We start from the raw sequence: 26,133 nt of genomic DNA, 5'->3' as shown, positions 1-26,133 counted from the left end.
CAAAGCTATGTAAAACTAAATTAAATATGATCAGACTAGTCCAGAAGTATCCTCAATAAATCAGACAGCAAATGTTGTTTGAAACATTTCTTCAGTAATATTCTATAGATCAAAGGGCCCAGATTTCAGGAGTACTGGTTACCCAAAAGCTCAGCTGAACTCAGTGGGAGCTGTATGCTCTCAGCACCTACACAGGAACACAAGAATGTCCAGACTGGATCAAGCCATTGGGCCATCTACTCCTATACCCTGCATCCAACACTGGCCAAAACAAGTGTATACAGCAAAACGTACAAGAAAACTTGCAGTAAGCAGCTGTGCAATAACTTGCCTACAAAGAAAATAGCTTGATCCTATCAACTAGAGGTTGGCTTATGCCCTAAAACTTGATTTTATACTCCTCTCCAGTTAGGCCCAAAGTAATTATACTGTAAGAACAGTAATGCAGATTTTTGTGCCATTAGGCAACATCCATCCATCATATAAAGTTAATTGTAATACACTTTGTGAATCAATAGTAAATTGCATCATTTAGATTGCCTATTATTCTCCTGTAACTGGATGTTACATCTTTAACCCATGTCTGCCACTCCATTAAGTTGGTAGTAATGTATAAGTTAGAAGATGCAGTGACTGAACATTGGAAAAGTGACATTTCAAAGTAATAACACAGTACACAATTGTACATTACAAAAAATACAGTAGGTTAGGTGTTAAAATGCAAATTCTATTGTGTTATAGACAAACCATTATGGGAGAAAGTACAGGTGTAATCTAAAATAATTTTAAGATTGTAAACTTGATTTCTGCTTCAGATAGGCATGTAGAGTATTTCATGTAGTGTGCTATTGTGTGTGTTCGTATTTAGATTGTTAAGGTTTAAATACTAAAGATTGTCAATGCTATATTGATCAGCACTGTAGAGCCATGTAATACAGCAATCTTCTGCTCAAAGTGCATTAAACTGAAAGACATGAATTATCATAGTCCCTACTATATAACTAAAATGAGAATTTATTCCAGCAATTTTGGGTTATTCTAATTTTTTTTTAAACACAGCATACCATGGTGCATCCTGAATACAATGGACTTTTAAAGAACTTTTAAAAAGAAAATCCTACTAAATCTTCTCTGCATGTGGAACAATATTAAATTTCAGCTCTGCCTGTAGCATAATTAAGTACCCATAACGCTATAAAACTTTCATTAAATTACAGTGTTGGGACCAAAATGTAAATTTGTCTTTAGATACGATGATATTTCAATCTTTTTTGCAGGCTGAATATCATTAACTGTAAAAGTTCAGGGAACAAGTAAAACATAGGTACTGAACACATTTCTGGTTAGTGTGTAATCGTAAAAGTTAACACTATTAAATGCCCATTCACATCTTTATTTTTTTCACAAAGAGAACCATTATTAACTATTAGCTCAATGGATAAATGAAACTTTCTTTCTTCACCAGATATTTATAAAGAAGTTAATTTTGTTTCATCAGCAATTTATGCTCCACAAGTAAGAAAGAAAAACAAACAAAACAAAGCAAAATAGGCTCTTTCCAAAGGAAGAATCACAACAGGGACTTGATCCTGCACCCAGTGGAGATCAATGGTCATCCTGTCACTTGCTCCAACAGCAGCAGGATTGACCCCCTAAACAATTTAAAGTTCTATGCTGGCTGAAACTATCTCACAGCCCACAAATGCTCCAGCCACAATCATGTTAAGCTACACAGTGATGAAAGCTGCTGCTGTTTTCTTATCCATCAACACTTCAGAGGGCTCCATATAATACTTCATGTAGCCAACCAAGCCCTTTCCTCTCCAAAAGTGGAGAACATGACTGCCCACCCAAGCATGCTCAATGGCTCCTAGAACCCCAGCAGGGGCCAACATTAAAATAGGTCTCGCAGCTCAAAGAGAAAACTCCTAGACAATTCCTGGCTGCCTCCTATAGGGAAGAGAGAAAGAAGGAACCCTGGCTTCTTTTGGGTAGGCCCTCACTACAACAGTCGTCGCCACTCATAGTTTTGCTGAATGAAGATTGCTCTTCTATCCCCTTCTCTGGGAGCTACCACATAGTGAGATCACTACAGCCCTGGGATTGCAGTAAGTATCATTCTCTGCATGTCACCATCAGGAAAAAGAGGGAAGAACTAGGAATATAGTGCAAGGCTGCTCAGAAACCATTGAACTAGTTTACAGAAGATTCCCACCAAAATCTTCCAAGCAGATCGACTCTTGCAGATTGTGAAGCTCAGCAGTTCAGTTACTTTCTCCTCTAGCACACCAGCTCATTCTTTCTAAGAACACGATGATCAGGTTTGAATCCCAGGCTATGTGTACACTGCAGTGTAAGCTCAGGGTTAGTGGGACTCAACTCAGCTGACCCATGTTAGGGAACTCTGGGTTTGGGCATCTACACTGAACTTTAAGCCTATGTTAAGGCTTTTCTATCTCATGCTCAAACCCAGGGCTCTGGTGTCCACACTGCAGTGCACAGACCTGAGTAAAAGTAACCATATCCCAGAATCCCTACTGCTCTCATCCCCCAAGATGTGGCCATTCTAGCCATAGGGCCATGGTGCACTGTGGGAAAACTTTACTGCCCACACTGCATGTTACCAGGAAGCAACATGCTTTGCAAATGGCTTGATTGGTTCACTCTCCATTGGAAATCCAGGAGGCTCTCCAATAGTGTGCTTGCAGATCTGTGATCAGAAGAGAATGTGTTAATGCTTACCTAAGCTGCTGTTCACAAAGGGGGTGACTTCCATTTTTAATAGTGGATTGTTGGGCTAGACAGAGCCAAGAAAGTTGTCACATGGAACTATGGGATACTTCCGGCTGATTCCCACGACCGAAGTCAAGTGGGGCTGTGTCTACACTGCAAAGCAATAGGGCTCAGAAATGGCTTAACTCAAACTCACGCCCTCCAGCCCTGCTTGCTCCTGAATCCAAGCCCTGGGTTAGTGCAATTGCAGTTTAGACGCGTTATGGGATTAGGCTTTAGCCTGGGTTTAGGTTGCAGTATAGACATACACCATGATACCCAGCTCTCTGTGGCTTATGCATCCCCAGAATACTATATATCCTGTACTCACAGTAGGGCACAAAAGTTCTACCTCAAAAAGGAGATAATCACACCACTAAGGAGAACTACTGGAGACCTGGAGAAGAAAATTTGCTTGATTTGCTTGATTGATTGATATTGCTTCAGTCTAACATACCATACTTGTTTTATTTTAACAATCAGAACACACAAAAAGGAAGGATAATACAACAGCATCTCTTTCAGACTTATCAAAACTATATTACTTCAAAATATCAGCTTTTCGTGGGTATATTACTTGCTAATCACCAGCAAAATGTAGAGTGTGTTCAGTATTCACTTTTCTAAATGGCAAGGTACAGAAGGGAGATATCAAACAAATCTCATGATAAGACTCCAGTGTACAGGTCATTCAAGGAGCAGGAGACTGGGTGGGAGGGTAGTACATGACTGGTTCAAATATTTACATACTGATGCACTTCTGAAAATGTTACTCTGTCACAGTATTTCAGTTAGACAGTCAGCAGATTTTCAGTGTTTCTATTTCATTTTTCTAAGCATTTTAGGATGATCCCAGTTGCTTTTATGATCCATGCAATAAAATAATTCCAAAGGAATATTATGAATCTGTTTTTAAGGAAGCACTTAATTTCATAAGGCTGGCCTCTCTGAGTGGGAATTACTTAAGCCGTGATGTCTTTTCTTTGAACTATTTCTCTGGAGTGCCCCAGAAGTTGTAAGATAGTCAATAATTTATAGTGACTTTGGGGACACTTTATTCACCCCTCCCATAGAGCATCTACAAAAAACACACAACTGGAATTCAAACTTTTACTCAGTTTTGATGCACAGGAACTGATATTACATTTTTTTCCAGGTGGAAGAGTGGAAAGTAATTCTTAAAAATAACTATTTTCCATGAGACTAAACGTGTATATGTACATGCAAACATACAGATATATAGAGTTGTATACAGGTATGTGTGGACGCGCACATATACAAACACACAAACAATATCCTGAACATTTTTCATGTTATACAGCTTTATATTAAGCAAAAAGCTATTCTAAAATAATTATGTAAGCTTACAGATGTTAGGATTTCATGGTATTACAGAAGCTTGCAAGACAAAAACAATTATGAATTTACCCTATCACTACAGGTAGTTAGAGTATAATCACAAGGTCAACAGTTACTACACAATTCTATATTTTTGCCAGTCTTCCCTCCCACCACCTTATTGTAATTTTTTTCTCTAAAGTCACTGAAGACAGTTTACATTGATCAAAGGTACCAGAATACAAATCATCATCAGCTGAAATCTAAGCAGTGTGCCAATGCCAAAGCTTGAAATTACTGAATCAGAATAATAATTACTTTTGTATGTTTGTTTTCACTGTCATTACAATCAACCAAGAAAAAAAAAAGCAAACAATCAAAAACATTAATTCACAGACATTCTTTTTATAATGGAATAACAATGAAAGCTATTAGATGGTACACAGTTAAAAGAACAGGCATTTCCTAACTAAATCAAATATATCAGTAGTGGTTGGCAATAATCAAAATAGAAAGATTATTCCCTTAAAAGCCTTTAATTCTCAGTATCCACAGTTCTAATCCCCAAGTCATTGTTGAAGGCCACTTTAATGTTTGTGTCATACTGTTTAAAATTTTAATGTCGAGACTTTTTTATATAGTAACTAAACCACTCATGCTTCCAGTCTCATAATTTTTGTCATTTCAGAAGCCCTCAATTCAATTAAAACCTTGTAAAACTAAGCAGGTTTGACTTTATTCTCTATATGCAAAGAAACAGAAGCACGCTGCTTTGATCCTCTATGTTTGAACAACTCGTTTCAAATTTATTATAGGTTACTATCATACACAGAATAATAAAGATATATTTTTAATTACTTTAGCTCATAAGAACTGGCTGATACTCTATCAATGTTATGATCCCCTTGGATAGAGAAAAGCTAATGCTAACCCAAACAGATTTGAAACTATAATAACTTTGTAAACAAGGGAATCATAGCCAAATAATTATCCATAAATTCAAATTAAATTAATCTAAAATAAGGTTTTTAAATTCCTCTTATTGAATTCTTCTGTTCTACCTCTGTCTGCTGCAATGTCATTGAGCATATCATTATCTAAGTGACACTGCTCTCCAAATGTGTTTTACACAAAGCAGGCAGACTCTGTACAGTGTGCTGTTCTGTCTTAATTCCCTCTTCAGTGATGAAGTACAGATAAAGATATAATACCAGTTCGTGTACACCATGTTAAACAGAGAGACATTGCTTGGATGATGCAGTGCCCATTTGAAAGGCAACAAACCACAAAGTCATCTGGGGAAGGTCAGTGTCAGAAGCTTATTTCTAATCTGCTTTAAAAATATTATTTGAACTTACCGTTATGAGATCTGGAGAAAGGCTCTTTGGTTGGATGGTTGGTTGGATGGATGGATGAAAAATCCACGTGTTTTTAAATAAAAACATTTTTCCTCTTTTTTTAACTCACATGTCCATTTTAAATATATATTTTCATTCCCAATGTAGCTGAGCTCAAACAAAAATCACATCTAAAATTAGAGGATGGGGAAAGGCATCTTTTGAAGCCAATGATAATTCTAAGCATGTAAGAACAGAGCACTGTATAAATCTAGCCAACCTGGTCTCATCATTTGTCAAAAACTGATACAGGCTAAGAAACTGAAGCCTTTTCCAAAACACACAGATATTTCTCTTACAACTTAAAAAAAAAACCAAAAAACAAAAAACACAAGTCAGTCTTGCAAGTCCAATGCATATTGCTGCTAGAGGTCTTTACAAGTAACATCCCAGTCTCACAGTAAGATAGCGTATAATGTTATACCTGTTCAGAGGTAGTACTTATCATCTTGTTTGAAGGAGTCAATTTTCCAGAAATGTGAAATGTCCATTTATTTTGAACTTAATGGGGCTATTCACCTCGAAATAACCTTTAAGGGTTTACAGGACTGGGTCTTTTAGGTCTAATCCAAGCCCACTGAAGTCAAATGGAGTCTGTCCAATGACTTCAACAGACTTTGGATCAGACCCTAAGGCAGCCACCTTATCAAGGAACTCAGCCTGACAAATCAGGCATTACTACCTAAACCTCAGGCAAGTACAGCCTCATCCAAATGGTGAATAAATAAGGGCAGAAGTGATTAAAGACCTTTTTAAAGTTTTTTTACATGATTATTTGAACTATAGAATAATGTTATCCTTTGTATTCTTTTAAAGATTTTTTTAAATCTTTGACTAGAGTCTATCAGCTATAAATCACATCCTAACAGAAAACCAGTGCTTATCTGAGGATTCATAATTTAAGGTAGTTTTTGTATAAAAAGAGGAATAAATGACAATTTGATCCATTAAGTAGCTTTGAAATGCATGGACTATGTTAAAAAATAAATTCAAGATTCTGACTGAAATGAGTTTGGTGATCTTAAATCCAGCAATCCCTACAAAATCCAGCCCACATTCTTCTTCACTCTAAGAGCCAGTCCCAATTCACAGGCCCCTGTCTGAGTAACTAGTGAGATATTCAAGGTTTTGCTAGAGGTAGAAACCTTCCCCAATGCCACAGATTGGCAGCTAAGTCACCCCCATTGTCTCTTCTGCTTCCTGAACTGCTGTAGCCTCTTCCTCTGAGTGTGATCTCATTCTGCAATGGCTTTGTACACCACCCTTGTTCCTTCTGACCTTGTCCCTTTTACCCACTGGACGGATGGAGCTTTTATGGAACTGGGCTTCGCAACGTGCAAAAAGGATCTGACCCAGCCCCTATTGAAATCACTGGGCATCTTTCCACTGACTTTAATATAAGTTTGATCAGATCCAGGATGTGCGTGTTTCCTACCCCATTCACTCACAGTGGAACTGCACCAGATTCTAGGTATGTTAATAATCTGATTTTCAAATGAACTGAGCACCTGAAGCCAATGAAAGCTGTGACTAGATATGTGGCTGGTCAGTATCCCTGTGTGGCAAAGTACCTGTCTCTCTTCTCCTAGCTCAGTCCTCCTCAGCCTTGGAGACACAGGCTTGGGCAAAACAAAAGCCCTTCACAGTCGCGCAGGTTCTGGCTGATCCCTTCTCAGTCAGGCCCTTGTTCTGTTTTCCTCTCCTTCTGGGGAGAGTGCAACCTGCCTTGCAAGAAAAGCTTTTAGAGTTCAGCTGCCTCTACTCGCTGGCAGCTACTCTACTTCTCTCCTCCCGCCCCCCCCCCCCGCTTCCTTGCCAGGGAGGGTTTAAAAAGGTCTCCAGCCATTGGGGCCAGCTGAAACTAATTACCTCCCTGGTAACCCCTATTCCAGCTGAACCTTATTCCTCCATGGTTAAGCCTTCTGGTACTAATTACTACCCCACTCTTGGTAGCTAAGTGTCCTGAATTTGCCACATATCCCCCCCCCCGCCCCGCTCAACACTATGGGGTTGGGCTACTTGGGTCGGAAAGCAGTGCACCCTCGACAGGCCATCCGCATTGCCATGTTGGGCTCCCGACCTGTGTTGTACCGTGAAGTGGAAGGGTTGAAGCGATAGGAACCATCTCATTACTCTCGCATTTTTGTCCTTGTTTTGGTGCATCCACTGCAACGGGGCATGGTCCGTGACCCGGGTAAACCTCCATCCCAGTAGATAGTAGCGGAGGCTTTCAATGGCCCATTTTACTGCCAAGCATTTCTTTTCCACTATGGCGTACTTCCGTTCCCTAGGCAGGAGCTTTCTACTGAGGAAGAGGATGGGGTGTTCGTCATCTCCGACCATTTGTGAAAGCACCGCCCCCAGCCCTACTTCAGAGGCATCTGTTTGCAGGATAAACTCCTCCCTCCAGTCTGGGGCTATCAGTACGGGGTCTGTGCAGAGGGCCGTTCGCAGATCTGAAAAGGGGCTTCGGCCTCAGCAGACCATTTTACTATATCTGGGCCCCGAGCCCTGGTCAGGTCCGTTAGTGGGCATGCCCTGGTGGCGAAGTGGGGAATGAAACGTCTATAGTACCCCACGAGTCCCAGGAATGCTTGGACCTGTTTTTTCCAGAGTGGTCGGGGCCACTTCTGTATGGCGTCTAGCTTGTTGAGTTGGGGCCTCACCACACGCCTCCCCACAATATATCCAAGGAATTTGGCCTCAGCCAATCCGATCGAACATCTGGAGGGATTCGCAGTCAGTCCGGCCTTTCTCAGGGTATCCAGGACTGCCTCTACCTTTCTTAGGTGCATCTCCCAGTCGGGTCTATATATGATGACTTCATCAAGATAAGCAGCAGCGTACTCCCCATGGGACCGTAACAGTTTGTCCATCAGCCGCAGGAAGGTAGCGGGGGCCCCATGCAATCCAAAAGGAAGAACAGTATACTGATATAGTCCTTCTGGGGTTGCAAAGGCCGTCTTCTCCTTGTCGGCTTTAGCCAGGGGGATCTGCCAATAGCCCTTAGTAAGATCAAGGGTAGACATGAAACGGGCTTTTCCCAGTTTGTCAATCAGCTCATCTATCCTGGTAAAGGGTAGGTGTCGAATCAGAACACCTCGTTTAGCTTGCGGAAGTCATTGCAGAACCTCATACTGCCGTCTGGCTTAGGCACTAAAACCACAGGACTGGACTTGACTATGAGACTCTTCAATGACTCCTAAGGCCAGCATCTTCCTGACCTCTTTCGTAATCTCTTCTCTCTTGGCCTCCAGGATCCAGTATGGCTTAACGTGCACCTTCACTCCAGGTTCTGTGAAGATGTGATGGTGAATCGCAGTAGTCCTGCCTGGCTTTTCTGAGAACACATCTTGGCTGCATATGATCAGGCTGACCACTTCGGATCGTTGTTCCGGGGTCAGCTCCGGGGATATTTCTACCAGTTGGGCTGATCGCCTTTAGGGGATGGTGCCCCCAGCGCAGCTACCAGAGCTTCTCTCTGCCGCCAAGCTTTCAGCAGATTTATATGGCAGATCTGTTCCTGCTTCCGGCGACCTGGCTGCTGGACCTTATAGTCAACTTCTCCTACGGCTTCAATTACCTCATAGGGCCCCTGCCATCTGGCCAGGAGCTTGCTCTCCGCCGTGGGTATGAGCACCATGACCCGGTCCCCCACCTGGAACTTCCGGGACCGTGCTTGACGATTGTAGTATGTCCGTTGCGTCCGTAGTGCCTTCTCCATGTGTTCGCGCACAAGAGGGGTAATTCGGTCTTTCATTTGCAGCACATGTTCCATAATGTATCTCCCTGGGTTCGGCTATTCTTCCCAGTCTTCTTTAGCCAGGTCCAGTATGCCCCTGGGGTGTCAACCATATAACAGCTCGAAGGGGGAGAATCCAGTGGAAGCCTGAGGAACTTTCCGTACGGCAAACAGTACATAAGGTAGCAGGGCATCCCAGTCTTATCCGTCGCAGCTAATCACCTTCCGTAACAGGCTCTTCAACGTCCTATTAAAACCTTCAACGAGGCCATCGGTCTGGGGGTTGTAGACCGACGTTCTGAGGGTCTGTATGTGAAGCATGGTACACAAGTCCGTCATCAGTTTAGAAACAAAGGGGGTCCCTTGGTCCGTCAGGATCTCCTTAGGTATCCCTACTCTAGAGAATATCTGGACTAACTCTTTGGCTATGATCTTGGACATGGCATTCCGTAGGGGGATGGCCTCAGGGTATCGGGCGGCGTAATCTAGTACTACCAGGATGTATTGATGGCCCCGGGCCGACTTCTCCAATGGCCCCACTATGTCCATAGCTATTCGTTCGAATGGAACCTCAATAATTGGCAGAGGTACCAGAGGGGCCCTTAAGTATGGTCTGGGCCCATGTATTTGGCACTCCGGACAGGAGGAACAATATCCCCGGATGGCCGCATAAATACCAGGCCAAAAAAACCTCTGTAGAATCCGATTGAGGGTCTTATCCATCCCTAGGTGGGCCCCAAATAGATGACTGTGGGCCAGATCCATTAACGCTTTTTGATGCTTCCGGGGGACCAAGATTTGTTCGATGACTTGCTCTTGGACGCGGACTACTCTATACAGAAGATCTTTTTTAATCATATAATACGGCCCTGGGCCCTTAGTTCTCCCCTCCACTGGGACCCCATTTACCTCGACTACTTCCTTAAAAATGTTGTGGTATATGGGATCATTGGCCTGATCCTGACCAAAAGTCCCGCGCGCGGTCCCTATTGGCCCTATTTCGGGGGGTCTACGTCCGTCTCCCCCTCAGGGACCGAGCCTGGGGAACCCGGTCCAACAACTGAGTTGTAGTCGGCCGACCCCGTCCCACTGTCAGTTGAGTTCCCTCTTTCTCCTGCTAGTGTAGGCATCAGGCACCGTGTCAGGATCCTCGTCCCCCTCCTTTTATCTGCCCTCCGTTCCCTCCGAGTCTTCCTGGACTTCTCCGGTGGGGAGAACACATCCTGGCTAAACTTGTGGAAGGTGGGGAGAGGGTCCCCGATCTGGGCCACCCTTTGGGTCCCAGAGTCCTTCTTTCCTTCTCCCTCGTCCCCGGGGAGTAGGCCATCAAACCCCGGGAAGTCTCGTCCGATAAGGACAGGGTAAGGGAGTTTCGGGACGACTCCCACTGTCAACTCAGCGGGGTTCCCTAGAACTTCTATGCGTATGGGGACGGTTGGGTAATAGCTGATATCCCCATGTACACAGGATATTCCCGAGCGCTTGGCCTGGGATAGTTGGCCCGGCCTGACCAGCTTCCCTGAGACCAGCGTGACTGCACTTCCCGAGTCTATTAAAGCTGTGGTCTCTATACCATTCAGCTTAACGGGCCTAGTGTACCTATGGGGGACCATCACAACCCCAACTAGACTTATTAGCTCGCATGGTCCCCCTATATCTCCCAGTTCACACTGCATGGGCTCTCCTAGATTAGGGCATTGGGCAGCAATATGCCCTAATTCACCACAGGCATAACAGCGGGACCCCCCTCGGGGCAGCCCCCTATTTTTCGGGCAGCTGGGATTTATCCCCTGAGCCTTTCTTCCCCAGTCCTCCAGTCTCTCCGGGACTGCCGGCGGCTCTTCCGCCTCCTGCCTCCCCTCCATTTTCCAGCCTGGAGCTGGGGCAAACCGGGGCCTCGGTGCAGAGGCTGGTCTCCGATACTGGTGCCTTCCTCCCTCGGGGGTCTGAGAAAGTTCTTGGGCTGCCAAATGCCCCTCCACAAGAGCAACTAGATTGTCATAAGAGGAGGGATCATTTTGGCGGACCCATCCCCGTATGTCCAGCGGCAACCCTCTCATGTACCTGTCCAATACCAGGGTTTCTACTACCTTCTCCGGCCCACGGGCCTCGGGGCAGAGCCACTTCCACGCAAGGTGTATCAAATCAAATAGCTGGGACCTCGGTGGTTTGTCCTCCCGGTACTTCCACTCGTGGAAGCGCTGGGCCCTTATGGCTGGCGTCACGCCTGCCCTCGCCAGGATTTCTGCCTTCAGCCGAGGGTAATCCATAGCTGCTTCTGCGGTCATGTCGAAGTAGGCTTTCTGGGCCTCCCCACACAGGAATGGAGCCAGCAGACCTGCCCACTGGTCTTGGGGCCAGGCCTCCCGCAGTGCCGTCCTCTCGAACGCGAGGAGATACGCCTCTATATCGTCATCCGTTGTCATCTTCTGTAAGTAGTTGCTTGCCCGTAGCGGCTGGGTCCCCTGGGACGCGCGTGTCATCGTAGTCAGGGCCTTCAACTGGTTCACTACCTTGGTCAGGGTGGCTCGATCTTGGGCCGCCTGGCTCATCAGCAGCTGGTTGGTCTCCTGTTGCACCCGCACGGACTCTCGCTGGGCCGCCACCTGTACTCGGGTAGCCTCCTGCTGAGCCGCGGTGGCCTGCATCAACGCTTTCAGAACATCACTCATTTTGTATCCCCATTTGAGCTTTTGCTGAGCTCTGAAGGCTTAGAGGACGAGGTTTCCAAATTAGCATTTAATCCCTGCTCTCACTGAAGTCAGTGGTAAAGTTCCCAGAGACTTCTTTGGGAACTCATCTACCCCAATGCCAAACACTTCTGAAAATCCCACCCCTGACACCACGTGTGGCAAAGTACCTGTCTCTCCTCTCCTAGCTCAGTCTCCTCAGCCTTGGAGACACAGGCTTGGGCAAAGCAAAAGCCCTTCACAGTCGCGCAGGGTCTGGCTGATCCCTTATCAGTCAGGACCTTGTTCTGTTTTCCTCTCCTTCTGGGGAGAGTGCAACCTGCCTTGCAAGAAAAGCTTTTAGAGTTCAGCTGCCTCTACTCGCTGGCAGCTACTCTACTTCTCTCCTCCCCCCGCCTGCTTCCTTGCCAGAGAGGGTTTAAAAAGATCTCCAGCCATTGGGGCCAGCTGAAACTAATTACCTCCCTGGTAACCCCTATTCCAGCTGAACCTTATTCCTCCATGGTTAAGCCTTCTGGGACTAATTACTACCCCACTCTTGGTAGCTAAGTGTCCTGAGTTTGCCACACCCTGACAATCAGGCCCTAAACATACATATTTACTAGGGGCTACTCAGAGAAAAAACAAAATGAACAGGTTCAACTTGTAAACCATCTGTAGGAAAAAAAAACTATTTTCATTGTGGCCATTTTATGTACATATTTCTAAACAGAAGACTTTTAATTCACACTTAAAGTTTCTCCCAATTAAAAAATGAATCCTACACACAGATAGAGCCAATAGCTCTTTCCTAGTCTTCATAAGACAAAGTTCAAGAGCTAGAAAATAATTAGTCTCCATTTCTTCCTTAAGCCCAGCAGCAAACTAAGTTAAAATGGTGTTTGTTGGTTTTGACAAGATACAGCTGGGACCATCAAACACATTTTAATCATGCACATAGCTGGATAAGAAGTCAGTCTGCTACAAGGCATTAGGCTCTCTAACGTGAGGTTGGATAATTTACAGAAAATTTATTTTTCAATCATAATATTTCTAGGTAAAAAAGACACACTACACCTTTTAGGATTTTTTAAAATGACACTGATTAACCTTTAAAATGGTGTGTGATTTAATCAAATCAAGAAAACATTTAATGGGTTTTAAATGAACTAATAAATCACAAGATTTTTCATTGAAGAAAACGAAATGTTTAAAATTAATTCCACCAAATCCTTGATTTAGGGAAGGAGGGGCAAGTTGGCAGGGGTTCACTAGCTTGCAGGGATTCTATGTTTAGCCATATACTTCCGCAGTAGCAAGGAGAAGTGTAAAGAGTGTACTAGGGGTAACTTTTTCTGCTTTTCCAGCAATGATGAATCAAATACAATGGATATATGTTAATGAGTTGGATAATCTCATGATTTGCATTTGCCGTTTTGCGTGCTAAAACAAGAGAGGGGAAGGACAGTCCAGTTGTTTGGGCAGTATCTTGGGACTTGGGTGATCTGTGTTCAATTCCCTGCTGGGTTATGGACTTCCTGTGTAACCTTGGGAACGTTACTTAGTGCTTGTCTACATGGTGTGGTAATGTGCACACCAGTGGTGTGATTTCTAAAGCACTTTTACTGGTCGGTGTAAACCCTGCTGGTACGCACTAAACATCCCCCAGTGTGCTTTAATATATACCAACAATATTACACAGACCAATTAGTGTGCATCACATTAGTGCACTTCAGAAATCACACCCCCGTAGTGCACATTTCTGCACTTTGTAACAAGCTCCCTAGTCACTGTGCCTTAGGCCCTCATCTGTAAAATGATCACTCCTACCTCACAGCAGTCCGTGTGTACTTGATCTGTGTAGTGTGGCAGACAGGTTTTTAAATTCAAGTTATAGCGTCTTTTGCAAGTGTTGGGGAAAAAGGAACAATATAAATATAACAAATGTTGAAAATATCTGTCTGCCACAGATAGGGGAAAGGAGCTTAAAAATAGGAGGATTTTTTGTACTCTGATGAAAATGTTGAACACTCTTTTACAGATGTCTAGTTGGCAGTCGGTATCAAGCGGAGTGCCCCAGGGGTTGGTCCTGGGGCCGGTTTTGTTCAACATCTTTATTAATGAACTGGATGATGGGATTAATTGCAAGTTCGCAGATGACACTAAGATGGGGGCAAGGTAGGTAAACTGGAGCATAGGGATAGGGTCCAGAATGATCGAGATAAATTGGAAGATTGAGCCAAAAGAAATCTGATGAGTTTCAATAAGTGCAGAGTCCTGCACTTAGGAAAGCAGAATCCCATGCACCGCTACAGGCTGGGGATCGACTGGCTAAACAGCAGTTCTGCAGAAAAGGACCTGGGAATTACAGTAGATGAGAAGCTGGCTATAAGTCTGCAGTGTGCCCTTGTTGCCAAGAAGGCCAACTGCATATTGGGATGTATTAGTAGGAGCACTGCCAGCAGATCGAGGGAAGTGATTATTCCCCTCTATTTGGCACTGGTGAGGCCACACCTGGAGTACTGCATCCAATTTTGGTTCCTCCACTACAGAAGGGATGTGGACAAATTGGAGAGAGTCCAGCAGAGGGCAACAAAAATGATTAGGTGGCTGGGGCATATGACTTACAAGGAGCGGATGAGGGAACTGGGATTATTTAGTCTGCAGAAGAGAAGAGTGAGGGGGGATTTGATAGCAGCCTTCAACTACCTGAAGAGTGGTTCCAGAGAGGATGGAGCTAGGCTGTTCTCAGTGGTGGCAGTTGACAGAACAAGGAGCAATGGTCTCAACTTGCAGTGGGAGAGGTCTAGGTTGGATATTAGGAAACATTACTTCACTAGGAGGACCGTGAAGCACTAGAATGGGTTACCTAGGGAGGTGGTGGAATCTCCATCCTTAGAGATTTTTAAAGCCTGGCTTGACAGAGCCTTGGCTAGGATGATTTAGTTGGTGTTGGTCCTGCTTTGAGCAGGGGATTGGACCAGATGACCTCCTGAGGTCCCTTCCAACCTTAATATTCTCTGATACTATGATGAAACAATTTATGTTTCCAGCAAGTTGCAGAAAGTACTGTAGCAGACATTCTTTTAACAATTTCATGAATCCAAAACCTTTCTGTACATATTGTATTTTCTAACACGCACTGTACTATAGTACTCAAATATAGCCTTAGAAAGAGTAATGCTGAATCTGGGTGTTCTTTAAGCAGATGGGCACTGACGCTAAATTAAAGGATAATTCTACTGAATTATGTTCCATCGACATGGGCACTGAAGTAATTTCATCATGATTAATATTATCACACAAAAATATAAAGGAATACAAGTTGACACACACATAATGACCTCTTACTGGTGATTAGCTTCTTCCCTTCCTGGCTGAATTCTTGGAAAGGGGAGAAGAAAAATATTTTATGGTATACTAAATTTGGTTATTTGTTTCTAAGAGTCAGTAACAAATTATTTAAAACTGATCCAGTGCACGTTTATATTTGACAAAATATTCTTCTGAAAGTAGAAAAAACAACAAAAAATAATTCATTCCACAGTATTTGTTACACATCAAGATATTAAGTGGGGTGTCTTAACTTTAACCACCAAGTCATACATTGCTGACAAACATATCCAATTTAAAAATAAAAAAAAACAAAATCCTTTTGCTGCATGTTGTCTGAGATTTATTTATGAAGACAACCCTTTTCCACTGTGCTTTAAAGCATCTATCTTGAGTGAATCCGTATGTTGTACCTTTCAATTTAAATAAATAAATAAATAAATAATAAAATCTTAAAGGAAAGTAATAATCTTTACCTTAATGCAACATGGTGCCCTTTCTTTCATTTTATATTCACTTTGATCAATTAAAGGGCAATCCATTTAGAACCAATAAAAGGAAATTCTTCTTTATGTAGCATATGGCCACTTAGCAGAATTTTCTAGAGGTCAGAGAGAGACTGTGGATAGATTTACTTATGTATTTATTTATGAAAAGGACTAGATAATTTTATGACTATTAACATTTCTAGATACGGAAACTAAGAAAATGAAGTGGTAATCTAATCTCATGCTGAAATGCATAAAATGATTGCCCAAAAAGGTCAGAAAAATGACCCACAGGGTCACTACTGCACATGTGCACACACGTGTGCGCGCACACACACAAAATGTAGACAATGGAACACAATTTTTGTTAGGTGAAATATATAGTTGTTGCTTTTTGGGGATTGCCTTCCACTGAAGAATCAGGTAGATTACTGCATTGATATGCCCTACCATACTATCTTAAACATTGGCCTGATCCTGCATGGTAGTAACAGTATCCTAGCATGATTAAAATTCCATGACAGATCATGCCTTATGTGTGAAAACCAGTGGATGGGGACCAAGAGAGATGAAAGAAAAACACTGCAATTGAAATGTTCTGGAGTTACTGAATTACTAAGTAGTAGTAATTGTTCTAGCTTCCCCCTCCCCAAACATGTGAAATCCTTTGGCCCTTGAATGGGCAACCACCCAAGATACCGAGATCTCCTTCCAAACATCCTGTGTATCCACAGTCCTGGTGTTTAGCCTCCCCATTAGCATGGTTCTACTGCACCCACCACATGTATGTCTCTATTGCATCACTGTGGGCAGCTGTCTGGGATCCCCAATAAAAAAGAAGTGGTACAGGGAACAGACTGGGAGTTCCACTGTGACTGGTAGGCAGTACGACTTCAGAAGCTTTGGGGGCACTGTGGAGTCAGATGCAGCAGAATTGCGCCATTCCTAGAGCACTTTTATATGAAGTCCCATTTTGCTTTAAAACCAGCTATTTGTAATTTTGTATTTTATATGTATGAGAACAAAATAATATGTGAAAAAAACAACTGTTCACAGAGAATCAAATTTTGTTCTTTGAGCACAGTGGGAATTCGTATGGATCCTTTCAAAGAGAGATATTTTAGTGTACCACTTTTACAGCACATCCACTGCCGAAAGAAAGAAAAAAAATATATATATAAAGGTAGATTGGCTCTCACTAGTTGGCTCAAAGGAAAGGGACAAATTATTTTAAAGCTAATCCAACATTTGTTGCTTTGTTAATTCTTGGGAAATTAAAATAAATGAAATAATTCAGTTAGTTTTATTAAAAGTGGAAATAAAATCAGGGATTTTTTATATTTGAAACTCTTAATTCAAAAATTAAAAAAATGCAAACAAAGGTATGCTTCCTGGATATGTACTCTTCCGATAGGGACTATTCCTTGAAACTTTAATGATTCTTAAAAAACAAGTTCCCACTTTACTGCATTCTGTCCCCTACAAGTGGACACCCTCCCACAAGCACTCACACCAAGATATTATTCCAACTTCCACCTTCCTAACAGTTGCCCTCTTTTGAAACTTTAATCTTCAACAGAAAAAACTTAACCTGTAGCTTCCTTGTGAGCTTGGTTGTTTCTAGATTTCACTTTGCAGGACACTTCTGTCTGTGTCCCATTTCCTCTGCCTTAAAGAGCCACTCAGTTTTTAAATGGGTTACTGCTAATACCCCCCTCCCCATCCCTATCCCATATGGTACAGTTGCCAGCAGAATAGCTGTGCAGAGCTGACATGTATTTCATTCTGTTGAAGTGATGGATGAGATCAAATGCATGGTCAAACTGGTTGTTCCTCCTCTTTCTTCCCTTTAATGTTAACAAATTTGAAAATGGTAGAACAGATGCAGCTCTTCCCAAAATATATGGGACGGGATAACAACAGCTTCCTCTTGAAGCACCCAAAAGCTATTTGTGACTTAGGTTGTGATGAAGATGCACTGCCTCATGAAGAACTATGCCTCAGAAATACCTTTCTGAAGCACAATTCCTCCCAAGCTCCCCTTTTGCATTGCAGGCTCAGGTGGAGAAATTACACTGCACCAGCTCTTTCCAAGAGATGCTGTATTGCACAGCAAGCACCCAGCTCTGCTAAATGGAATTTGAAGGGAGGAAAGAAGTAATTATGACTTCAACTATTCTCCTCCCTGCCCTTCTCTGCTCTCTCCCTGTGCACTCACTCACGAAGGGGAGCAGTGACTGTGCAGGATTCCACTGTGCTGGGTACTGGGACCGAACATTCAGATAGCTTTATGATTGCCATACCTGAAGTAGGGAATCCTTACTCTGCTTAACTCTTCTGAAAAGCTGTATTAGGGCTGCACACTATCTAGCCCTACAGTGCCTGAGGGAATGTGTTACTTGTTATCCTTGTGAACATGTCTCTAATCTCATCTTATATTTGTTACTCTATGCTTAGTCTTGTTCCAATTTCTTTTTATTGCACACATGATAAGCTATGGATAAGAAAGTGTGTGTTATTAGTATCTACATAACCTAAGGGTTACTTAAGTACTGACCTCCATATTGCTAAAATATTCTATCCACGGCTTTCAGCGGCAGGACATCATGCTTCTGCTAATAGAGTTATAATATACAGACACCATTTACTTTCATAAAACTGCAGGGGTGAAGCTCTAGTTGGCTTTGGTGAATAAAAATTCATGATCATCAATAATTTATTTCAAGGATTCATTAAAGCCAAGTGTATTGCCTGGATATATTTACAGTTATGTTCAAGGGGATGACTGGGAGGGAGAGCATTTTTGTTTATTAAGATATGTTATTTTAGCAACCCAGATAGTTGTTTTACATAACAAGCCATTTAGCCATATATAATGCAAGTTCATTTTTACCAGAGATTGGAAAGTATTCCCAGGCAACCCCTTTCCCCCACCTTACAATAAACACATGCATTACTACCCTTTTTGAAAAATGTTTTTAAAACATATTGTGGCTTAATGAAAATTAAATTAAAACTTACATTAAAGAGGCTGGAAATCCAGGCTTCACTTAAAAAGAAAAACCTAATCACTTTAACAGATGCAATTGCATAGCCAAAGTTGACTCACAGCCTTAAATTTTACCCTATACCATGACTAGAAACTTAAATATAATGAGCTCTTCAAATACTACACCGGTTCATTTTGTCAGTGTCTCCAGAATTTGAGACCAGATCTCACTAATCACCTTATAATTAGTGTTTAATAATTACTCAGTGACAGAAAAAAAATATGGAGATATACCTCTCTTAACAGAACTGCAAGGGACCTTGAAAGGTCATTGAGTACAGTCCCCTGCCTTCACTAGCAGCACCAAGTATTGTCCCTAACAGTTCTCCTTCCCTCCCCTGATTCCGAAATGGTCCCCTCAGGGATAGCTACTGAGCTATCCCTGGCCCCAGAAGGGGCTGGGGAGTTTATAAACTCTGCAAGAAGGTCCAACAGCTCAGGAGAAGTCTCTGCAGAGTATGAGTGAGCAGAAGAGACTGACTAGGGAGAGGGGAGACAGTGTGCAGACCCTCCTCCCCTATGCTTAAACTCTGCGAGAATGGGGTTTTAGTCTCCACAAAGATTATATTCACTGCACAAGTGGAGACACAGCAACTATGGGATTTGTAAACTCTGCACGGCAGGGATGTGTAGAGCACTGAGTGTGGAGCACACAGTGCAACAGCAGGGACGGGGAAGCACAGGAGCAACCATGAAACAAGCGGTGGAGGGGAGGAGAAGCCTTAGTCCTGGCTGTGCAGGTAAACTATGAAGGAATGGAGCTCCAGTCCCTGTGAAAGGTCATTGAGGAGATACCTGCTGCTTTGGAAAAATCCTGAACAACACATGGCACTGTCTTGATTAGGAAGCTTGCAGCAGGTCAGCGTAGTCGCACAAGGTAGCATGCAATGTTCAGAACTCAGCTCAAAATCTGCACTGTAGCCACTTCTTAATATATTATTTGGCTTTTTATGAACTAAAACTAGTTGAAGGCAACAGTTCTCACAATATCAAAATATTTCTTTCCACACAAATACACACAATTTTATTCCACACAGTACGGACAGGTATCCTTTTCAAACATCTTTCATTGAGCCTCTGACAGAAGATTTTGATATCAGTATCAGGGATCGATTCCACAAGAATCTGAATGTTGTTCTGATAATTGAGCCTACAAATTTATCCTAATTGTGAGCTCAGCTGTAAAACGTGCAAGTTCATAAAAGGTCACAATAACCTGTAAACAAAGGTTGATGGGAAAAGGTACAACAAGAAGAGAGAGACTGAATTAGTCTAAACAAACAAGCCTTCTGATATAAGTCAAGGTCTGTGTTAAGATCATGCATGGTAAACAAGAAAATGAGAAATGTAATGAACCAAACTGGTGTATCAGAAACTAGACATAACTGAAAATAATGAGGGGATAGGCTATTCTACCCATCACTCCCTTTTTAGAGTCTTTAAAAAAAGAGACTTTAGGGGGCAAATAAGAACAGAGTGAGGTAGGGGGCAAATAAGAACAGAGGGAGGGTACTGAATCAAGCTTCACCATCATGGCTGTCACACACACACACACACACACCCCATACACACACCATCTTCTCAGACCGCAGGCCTTCACCATCCTAGGCTTGAGAGATATCCTGATCAGACTGGGACAGAGAAAGAGACTCAGATGACATCACCACCTCTACCAGCTCCTACTGAATCCCTAGCACCACCCGGGAAGAAATGGGATCAGAATTTAACAACAGCAATAACAGCTCCAGGCCGTCTCAACTAACTCCTTTTCTTTTCCCCAAAAGGACAGTTATTATCATCTTTGATACCATTTAAGAGAGTGTCAAACAAGGGGCTGGGGGAGGGAGGTTTCCTTCTAAAAACTCTCTTCAGCTAAAGGGAAAGGGAACAAAGGATGTTGTTAAAATGAAAGTCTTGCTTCATAATTTACATTTCAAATGTTTTAACTGTTCTTCCTTTTCTTTATCTTTAATAAAATGTTAATAGGATTATTAATGGTGTGTTTGCCATGGTACTAAAACAGGCTGAGGGTCTCTGTATACCAAGCCCTGGACCTTGTTCAACAGTGTTTAATGTTGGTCAGTGACTGCATTATATTAACATATTTGGGCCCCTATATTCCATCTAAATTAATACAACAGTGCCCTGACTCCCATTCAGGAGGACACTGAACCCCTTACAGGGTAGTGCCCTTACACATCCTTTTTCATTCACTCAGTTTTAGCCACTACATTTTATTCTGCCACTAACATCAAAGTTAAAAGAACTGCCAAAGGGAATATTTTCAGTTGCATTCAAGTAAAAAACTGATCCAAGGCAGAAGTATGGAGATTCTCAGGACTATATTTTGCACACAAGATTCTTCAACAAGAGGAAGCAAAAATACTGCCCAGTGCAGTCACTGCAGGACTCCAGCTAGCCATGGCAAGATTCCATGAACGGGGCTTCTATGGAAACATGTGATGTGGAGCAAAGTTTGCCACTCATGTAAGATGGAAAAAAGGGATCTTCAGTTAGCACTCGGTTGGGGGTTATACTTGTCCGCTTTCAGACAAGAATTAGCACTGGCTCTCTCTTCCATAGATTTCTTGAGTGTAATGGAGAGAGCCTGACTTACTTATGGGAGAGGAAAGGGCACCAGAGGGTAGGGCCTTAACAATATTCATTGACTATAAATACAAAATAGGAAAACTATACTGTAGCTGCTTTTATTCTGATAAGTGATTAGATGGCAATTTTTATACTGTCCCAAGAATTTTACCAATATCAGTGCTCTTAAAATTGCAAATTATGAGCCCAAACATACCAGCTGCATTGACACTGAGTAGCAATTTACTCCCTTCAAGTCAACGTGAGTAAGACTAGCAAATTGGGCCCAATGTAATTACACATTTAATCCTGTTAAGTAAATTTAAAATTCAATGACATGAATGACTCATGTAACAGTCTTGTACCAATATACCATGCACTCAAGCAATTTCATATTCAAATCCAGTCATGTGGTTACTAATTAAACTCTTTTTAACAAGTAGATGGGAATTAGTTGATATATAGTATCTTACATAATATATTAAAATTGAAGGACTGTTGTATACAATAAGTTTATTGATTTTACAGATTTACAGGATTGCATGTAGTGATAGTACAGGAATATAAAATTTTTAAATGTATAATTATATTGTTAATATATACGATAATTAATGAGCACATTAATGCATATGCAGTGGCTTGAGAGGGACACTATAAAATAGACAGGTATGTCAGCTACTCAAGTACAGCTGTAAAGATTAAACTACTTAGATTTTTACCTTGAATATGTGAAATCTCTAAATATACATTTGCAATGAAAATGGTACTTCAATATATTATAATGCAAATTATTATAATGTATATCATATAATAATTTGCATTATAAATTATAATACATTAAGGCAAAAAACAAACAAACAAAAACTAGGCCAAACACTGCAGTGCCCTTCACCTTGTGCAGGCTCATCGGGTACGTCTACACTACAGGATAAATTCGAATTAGTCTAAACCAATTTTATAAAACAGATATTATAAAGTCGATTGTGCGCGTCCACACTAGGCACATTAATTCGGTGGTGTGCGTCCATGGTCCGAGGCTAGCGTCGATTTCTGGAGCGGTGCACTGTGGGTAGCTACTGTAAAAGAATGAGGCCAATAATGTCGATTTGCGTCCACACTAACCCTAAATCGATATAGTAATATCGATTTTAGCGTTACTCCTCGTTTTGTAGGAGTACAGAAATCGATTTAAAGAGCCCTTTAAATCGATATAAAGAGCAGTGTAGTGTGGACGGGTGCAGCATTAAATCGATTTAATGCTGTTAAAATCAGTTTAACAGCGTAGTGTGGACCAGGCGATCTTTTAACAAGATTGCATGGTGTGCTTTAGCACAGAATTCGGCCTACTATATTTTAATATGGAAATGTAACAATAAATAAGCAATGATCACATTGATGATGCCACTTTTTAACTAATTCAAAAGAATATTTCAAACTAAAATAAAAGTGTTTTAAAGCTGTATGAAAATGATACTGTAGATATCATTGGAATTATATACACATATTACTCGAGCTTTGAATAAATATTTCTCAGTCATGAGAATACTATCCCTAAATATACATTATCAGCTTACTTGCTTTTTGCTACTTGACTAACAATTATCAATAGTCCTCTATTACCACACAATATAGTGTAATGTGCTCACATTTACAATTACTACAAAATCCATGTTTATCATTTTTAAACGTTGGATATGATCCAACTTTCTCTAAGTGTATATACAACAGTAAGAAAAATTAAACATTAAATTATAGATTGCCTTATTGCTAGCAAAAGTCAATCTACATGACAATTCCAAAACTTTACTCAGTACCTACCACCATCCCCAAGAGAAGACTGGGAGAAGGGATGAACTTTGTAGCAGACTCCAAAGGTCAGCAATTCTAGCAATCAAAGTTTAGAGAGTGGGAGTTACAGGAGAGGAGTGTGAAATCAGTTCCAAAACAGAGAATTCCTTGATCAAGAATGTCAGGCTATCAATCCCGTTTTTCATTTAAACCAGTTGACTACAGGCTTTAATACCTTGGCTGATGCCCATACACAAGTTCAAATGGTGAAAACCCTAAACTGGGATGTGGTACAGCCCTGTAGGCAAACAGCAACTGCTGCAACACTAGGTCCCAATTATTGGAGAATTCGTTGATGAATTTTCTTATCATGGCCCCCAAAGTTCCATTGAACCTTTCCACCAGGCCATTGGTTTGATGGTGGTACGGGGTGGCAACCAAGTGATTCACCCCATGAGTTTCCCACAGTTTTTCCATGGTCCCTGCCAGGAAATTAGACCCTGAATCTGTAAGGATGTCGGAGGGCCAACCTACCCTGGCAAAGATGTCTGTTAGGGCCAGGCACACAGTGTTAGCCCTGGTGTTGCCTAGAGCTACTGCTTCTGGCCATCGGGTAGCAAAGTCCACTAAAGTCAGTATGTACTGTTTTCCTCTGGGCGTCTTTTTTGGAAAAGGGCCCAGAATATCCACAGCTACTCGCTGAAAGGGGACCTCAATTATGGGGAGTGGCTGGAGAGGGGCCTTGACCTGATCTTGAGGCTTACCCACTCTTTGGCATACCTCACAAGACCGGACATACTTGGCAACATCCTTGCCCATCCCCTCCCAGTGGAAGGACTTCCCCAACCGGTCCTTGGTTCGGTTCACCCCAGCATGGCCACTGGGATGATCATGGGCTAAGCTTAAGAGCTTCCCCCGGTACTTAGTTGGAACCACCAACTGTTTTTGCGGCTGCCATTCCTCCCGGTGTCCACCAGAAAGAATTTCCTTGTATAAAAGTCCTTGGTCTATAACAAACCGGGATCGATTAGAAGAGCTGAGAGGCGGTGGGGTGCTCCGTGCCGCCGCCCACGCTTTCTGAAGGCTGTCATCTGCTTCCTGCTCAGCCTGGAACTGTTCCCTTGAGGCTGGGGTCACCAGTTCTTCCTCAGACTGTGGACTTGGGCTTGGTCCCTCTGGAAGCGATGTAGGTGATGGGGTTGTTTCCGTTGCTGGTGAACCGCTCTCCGCTGGTGCACCTGAGGGTATTTCAGGCTCTGGCTGAGCCTTTTGGGTATGCTGTCGTGTGCTTCTGCCAGTTCTGGCTCGCTGGCGCCCTCTGGCGTTGAGTTTGAAGATGTGGTTGCACTTGCTGGTGCTGGTTGCTGTTCCAGTTCCGGGCCTGGGACTGGAGATGCTGTGGCTGTTTCAGTGGTAGGCATGGAATCCGGGTCCACTACCTCTGTCTGGGTCTCTGGTAACACAGACGGGGCCTCTGTGGACGGCTCAGGAACAGGAATGGGTCTGGAAGCTTGCCTGGTTTGGCTACGGGTAACCATTCCCACTCTCTTGGCCCGCCTCACCTGGTTGGCCAAGTCTTCCCCCAGTAGCATGGGGATAGGATAATTGTCATAGACTGCAAAAGTCCACATTCCTGACCAGCCTTTGTACTGGACAGGCAGTTGAGCTGTAGGCAAGTCTACAGCTTGTGACATGAAGGGGTAAATTGTAACTTTGGCCTTTGGGTTGATGAATTTGGGGTCAACGAAGGATTGGTGGATAGCTGACACTTGTGCCCCCGTGTCTCTCCACGCAGTAACCTTCTTTCCGCCCACTCTCAAATTTTCCCTTCGCTCCAAGGGTATTTGAGAGGCATCTGGGCCTGGGGATCTTTGGGGTGATGGTGGTGTAATGAATTGCACTCGCATGGTGTTCTTGGGACAGTTGGCCTTGATATGTCCCAGTTCATTACACTTAAAGCATCTTCCATCTGATGGGTCACTGGGCCGAGGTGAGTTACTGGAGACTGGTGAGGTTGAAGAGTAGGGTATCTGTGGCTTTACTTGGGTGGTATGTAGGGTCTTTGGCTGTCCTCGGTTGTAGGGTTTATGGTCTGTGTGCCCCCTGGGGTAATCGTTCCCCTTGACAGTAGCTTTTTTGCTTTCTGCCAGTTCCATCCATTTGGCTCCAATCTCCCCCGCCTCAGCGATAGTTTTGGGATTTCTATCTTGTATGTACCGTGTGATGTCTTCAGGAACACCATCCAAGAACTGCTCCATTGTATGAGGAGGTCACTTCTTCCAAGGTTTGAATGTGTTTCCTGTTAACCAGGCCTCATAGTTTTTTGCAATGTAGTAGGCGTGTTTTGGGAAATGACACCTCTGGTTTCCACTTTTGGGTTCTGAAGCGCCGACGGGCATGATCTGGGGTTATCCCCATCCGGTATCTGGCCTTGGTTTGAAAAAGTTTATAGTCATTCATTTGCGGCTTGGGCATTTCAGCTGCCACCTCTGCTAAAGGTCCACTGAGGTGTGGCCTTAATTCTACCATGTACTGGTCTTCGGGGATGCTGTACCCAAGACAGGCTCTTTCAAAATTTTCCAGGAAGGCCTCGGTGTCATCACCTGCCTTGTAGGTGGGGAAATTTCCTGTGCTGTGGAGCAATAATGGGCGCCGGGTTGTTAGGGTTGGCTGGCACATGCAGCCCAGCTTTTGCCAACTCCAGTTCATGTTTTCTCTGCTTTTCCTTCTCTTCATTTTCTTTTTGTTGTTTTTCCATTTCTTTTTGTTGTTTTTCCATGTCTCGGCGGTGGGCCGCCTCTTCTTCTTCTTGCTTCCTTCTGTGGGCCAACTCATCTTCTGCTTGTTTCCTTCGGTAGGCCACCTCTTCTTCTTCTAGTTTTCTTTTGTGTGCTGCCTCTTGGGCTGCCTGTTTGATGCTTTCTTCCTTTTCTTTCAGCTCCATCTCTTTTTGTTTTATTTCTAGTTG

At 42.8% G+C, this 26,133-nt stretch overlaps 1 protein-coding gene across 3 annotated transcripts in view; it reads right to left on the bottom strand.

Moving 5' to 3' along the window:
* The window catches only part of TENM2 (teneurin transmembrane protein 2), a 1,578,682-nt gene that overhangs the window by 1,010,505 nt on the left and 542,044 nt on the right, over positions 1–26,133 (bottom strand). Inside the window, exon 1 of one of the 3 annotated variants that reach the window (XM_030572354.1) lies at positions 23,196–23,261. The exons of the other annotated variants lie outside the window; for them this stretch is intronic. The gene's annotated coding sequence lies outside the window, so the exon portion shown is untranslated. Of the gene's footprint in view, positions 1–23,195; positions 23,262–26,133 lie in introns of those variants that run through there. 3 annotated transcript variants of the gene reach the window in all.

The sequence above is a fragment of the Gopherus evgoodei genome, chromosome 8 (genome assembly GCF_007399415.2).
Source record: "Gopherus evgoodei ecotype Sinaloan lineage chromosome 8, rGopEvg1_v1.p, whole genome shotgun sequence".
NCBI lineage: Eukaryota > Metazoa > Chordata > Testudines > Testudinidae > Gopherus > Gopherus evgoodei.
This window is presented reverse-complemented; position numbering and strand designations above follow the sequence as displayed.